The sequence below is a fragment of the Lissotriton helveticus genome, chromosome 5_1 (assembly GCF_964261635.1).
Source record: "Lissotriton helveticus chromosome 5_1, aLisHel1.1, whole genome shotgun sequence".
In the NCBI taxonomy this organism is placed as follows: Eukaryota; Metazoa; Chordata; class Amphibia; order Caudata; family Salamandridae; genus Lissotriton; species Lissotriton helveticus.
In genome coordinates this window covers 164,198,769-164,203,769 of record NC_136065.1, presented here as the reverse complement: position 1 = coordinate 164,203,769, position 5,001 = coordinate 164,198,769, and positions in this window count along the sequence as shown.

The window sequence follows — 5,001 nt, the reverse complement described above, 5'->3', positions numbered from 1 at the left end:
TTCAGTACCAATGTCCTTTTTTTCCAAAGTTGGGATTCTATGGAGTCCACAAAAGTCACAAGCTGAAGAACCGTTTCCCTAAGCGTCATGTAAAGGGCAAACCACTTACCTATTCTAACACTGAATGCTGACCTAATTAGACCATGTGGACTCTGACATTCTGAGCAGGCATGGCTGGCACAGGTAACAGGGGTGAGTCGGTGGTGTGGGGCAGGGCAGTGGGAGGGAAGTGGACAGACAACGGGATAGGGAAAGTAAAGTGAAATAGAAAAAAAACACTTACCTTGTGCTCCCCCCATTGCTGAAATGTCTGTCGACTAACCCTTCCAGCCCCTGCTCCACCGCCTCACTGCTGTTACCTGTGCCAGCCACACCTGGTTCTGAGTTGTGTAAGTCACATGTGAGTTTTATTTTTCATTATGATGATATTTGTTTTAATTTCAGATTGTTTCTATATTTCAAACTTGTGAATTGTGAAATAGGTGATTCTTTCAATGGATTGCTGTATGCCAAAGAAGGAAACATGGATTTTCATATCTGCAGTGGATGGACTGATAAATGAGGCATCAATTGTATGCACTAATTAATGCATTTTTTTTAAATGTTTGCCTTTGAGGAGTGCTGGAGTGTGTCTCATAGTCCCATTTCAAATATCATGCATGTGGTTTCTTATCTTCCCTGCAACCAGGAGATGTTATATTATAGCCCTATAGCCCGCCGTAGCTGGCTACACCGGCTATTAAAGGCCCGCTCCCGCGTTAAAGGCCTGAGCCGAAGGCGAGGGACTTTAACAAGGGGCCGGGACTTTAATAGCCAGTATAGCCCTGCTATGAAGGGCTATAAGGCTATTAGAACATTCTGCCACTAGAGGGAAGAATGCTTTAACAAATAAAACATTGGAATGTTGCGCTGGGGGCCTTTACCGGCCCGTAGCAGCATGGAGAACTCCGTTGTCTACAATGGAGGTCCCAACATTCCAATGTTCTAATAGTTGATATATCACATTACAAAAAGTTTATGTTACATATGATCCCTGTTGAAGATGCAGCAGACTAGGGGTGCTGATGTTGTTAGTGTACAATCAACAGGTTCCTTTTGACACCTTTGGTCCAAGGATGGGTGAGAAAAGGCAAAATGTAATATCTACAAAGGCCGCTGTTTAACAATAAATAACTTATAACGGGTGGGTTCTATCCAACATGATTTTTTGAGTCAAATGTTACAAATTGTACTCAAATATGGAATGGACAGAGGACTGTATCATAGACACTACACACTGAAACATATCAACTCTGTTTGCACCATTTTCTACCTGTTTAATCCAGAAGGAAGCAAATCATGTTTGTTTCAAGGTAAAGGTTTACCTCAGGGTAATGAGCAAACTGAACTGAGGCAATTTTTGCTATGTTGACATAATAAGAAATGTGGAAAATAAAGGTTCTCCACTTTAGTTGCTTCCGATTGTTATCACTTGAAAATATAAAATGAGAAAAAACAGTTTCCTTTGTTTTTAAAGACTGCTAATAAGGAACTAGGGTTTCTTTATTAATATCTTTTTTGCAAGCTGAAATTGTTTTCTAAGAAATACTTGTTCTATATATGTTTTTTAGGAATTATTTCACAATCAACATTGGGCTCTGTGTCAATGGTGCAAAAATATTTCTGTGACATAGTTTTAAGCAAAGACTGTAAGGCCTGTTGTGCATCTAATAAACAGCAGATGTGGAACAAATTAGTTTTCCCTGTTTTAACAGCAGTACAAATATTTGTGAGGTGGATCTGGATGTCGGTACAGTGACTTCAATATTGCTGAATGCATTTTCCTGATTGAATGCTCAAAGCAAGACATCTTATTCTGCTATGTATTACTGCAGTTTACAAGGTTATGTTTTTGCCATTCCAAACAAACCTAAATTTGATAGGACAGTTTATGAATAATTACTGAGTGAGTCTACAATGTTCTATAAAACAGAGGGTACTTTTTAGCATTCTAAGTTAACAAGTACACAATCAAGCTGATTTCAGTACATAGACTCTGAACATCAAACCACAAAACAAGGTTATGCGGATCTGCTGTTGGTTCTTGAGTTTGTTGGAGAGGGGCTATTCTGGACAAAGAGGGGCTAGATTTGATATTCCAGTGTCACCTAGACATATAAACTCAGGGGCAGATTTACAAACCCCTTGCGCCACTTTTGCGTCACTTTTAACATGGGAAAAGTAACGCAAAAGTGGCGCATGGGGCTTGCAAATAAGCTCAGCTTTCTTTCTATAGACATCCCCACCATGGGATGCATCCAGGCTTGGATATATCCATCATTTCGTGATAGCCAAGAGAGTCTGAGGACACACTCATCTCCAGATAGATGATAAGGCTCTGCAACCTAGAGCCAATGATCACACAGAGATGCTTAACGAGAATTTCGAGAAACAGGACTCTGGCTAGTGGAATAGAGTTTGAACTGAAATTTACAATCCTGACCTGCTGGGAACTCCCCTGAAATAAATACTAGACTGTGTCCTTCAATTTCTAGCTTGCTCCAGAAAAATACTACAGATTATAATCAGCAAGAACATTGGTAAACCTATTCACAAAATACCTTCAAGTGCAACCACCATTCGCATGGGTTGCACATGTATATAGTTCTTGTTTGCTGCCTTGAGGCACTTTAAAATCTGATGATCTGCAATAACTAGACTAGTTCAATGTATATCACCAGGGCAGATGTGCAACCACTAAACCCAGAATGTATGTAGAAAAGCTGTGAGTAGATATTTTGCTTTAATTAATCAGCAGTGCTGAACCAAGTTAGTTTTTATTAATTTTTTTAGTGGTGGAGTAAAGCTGGTTTTCTTTACTTTCGCTGCAACTAACTCTTCCTTAAGAGACCTTTTTAATTTTACCTAATAAAGGGTATGTTTTTGTCACAGTATAGTTTGATGGACAGTCTACAGTGGATGCCTTTAATATAGTTTTTGGAGAAAGTGGTACAAAAATGAAAGGGAATCTTCTAGTGTGAAGTGGGGTGAGGAAAGCCAACGAAAGCCTCAGTGCTGTATTTTGCTGTTAGATTATGCTTTTTCTTCTAATTCAGATTTTATACCCAATGAAACAACTTTGAATGCTATCTCTAAATAGTTGAAATTATAAGAAGAATGATTGACATAAGTATATTTTTCTTTTGAAATCATTCCCTGTGGTACTTTTTGATTTCATCTTCTAACCCTCATTCATTACTGTAAATGTTTGTTTGCTATATCCTGGTATTTTCAATTGAAATTCCAAGTTGTATGTGGCCTTTTTGCATCTTTCTGAAGTTTTAGGAAAACAAATTAATTCCCTTGTGAGTTTTTTTTTTTAAATAATTTTTTATCCATGAATATTCCTAGATGAAAAATGTTTTGGTAACACCGTCATAATACTGATGTGGAGTGAGAGGACATTTTTTTGGAAGCTAGCTATCTCTCTGAATGTGTCAAATAAAATGTGGAGTCATTCTAAATAGTTCACCATGGGGGAGATTTATCATGTTTTCACGTAGCGCACTGCAGCAGCTGCAAATGCTGCGCTGCGTGAAAATGAGAGAGGAGTAGAGTGCCCAATTTACTAAGGGAAAGGCACTCTCCTCCCCTTTCCCTTACACCGGCGCAGAAATAGGCAGCTGTGCACCACAGAGACACCTAGTGCCATGGTGCCAGGGTGTCTCTGTGCATTTAGCATAGGTTTTGCCCTGGAAGGGAATGCTTCCAGTACAAAATACTATGCTTAGAATTACTTGATGCCTTTTCCCACTTTGTATGTGTGCTGTAAAGTGCAGCACACATGCAAAGTCGGAAAAGGAAGGAAAAATTAAAGCATTTCTTCATCTAGCGCCTAGTTTGAAAGGGCGCAGTTTTCTCTCGATAAACCGTGGTTACTTAGGGACATATGTATCAAGGCAAAATGGGTTTGCAAACGCCGAAATTTGCAGAATTCCGGCGTTTGCGAACCCATTTTCGCTAAATGTTATGTATGAAACAAATTATGGTGCAAAATAAGGAATCGCTAAATTTGCCATTCCTTATTTTGCGATTGCATTTAAGGAATTGCAAATTTTGCGATTCCTTAAATGCAATGTATCAAGGAAAAAAACATTCCGAAATGCCATTAAGGAATCGCAATTTACCACCAACTTCTAGTTGGTGGTAAGTTGCAAAATCTTTTTTTTTTTAAATAAATTTTTAAATCAAAAGGTGCCATGTGACGCTCATACATGCCCTTAGGGCATGTATGGGCGCCATATGCGCACACATGTCATTTTCAGGGGTGCAGCAGGGTGTTCTTGAGACACCCCTGCACCCTTGAAAATATTCACAATTTGCGATTAGCAAATTGCGATTCGCAAATTTACCCTTCATTCCTATGGGCCAGGAGGCCCATAGAAATGAATGGGAAAGTATTCCTTAATTGCGAATTCGCAATTTGCGAATTCGCAATTAAGGAATATCAGGACATCGCTAAAAAAATGCATTTTTCTTGATACATAGCATTTTGCGATTTTGAAATAGCGATTTCTTAAAAATCGCTATTACAGAATCGCAAAATGGTTCCTTGATACATATGGCCCTAAGTTTAGTAAAGTCGGTTTAGCATGAGAAACCTTGGGTGGTTGCATGGGATTGCCCATGCTCCACCCATGTTACGCCCCCTTGGTGCTAAGGAATGCAAAGCAGCACTATGCGCTGCTTTGCATTACTTTCCCATTACTTCGAGCACTAAACAAGTTTAGCACTGGAAAGTAAATCAAGAACAAAAGATTTTTCGCTGACTTACATCACTTTTGTGACACAAAAATTGCATGAAATCTTAGTAAATCTCCCCCTAAATGGCATAGACTTGGTCTTGGGGCTGATGTAACCCCTACATTAACGTGAGAAATATGTTTGACAATATCCATTTACTTTGACTTGCCATTAATGGGGAGAACTAAAAGCAGTCAAATGGAGTTAATGCAAAGTCAA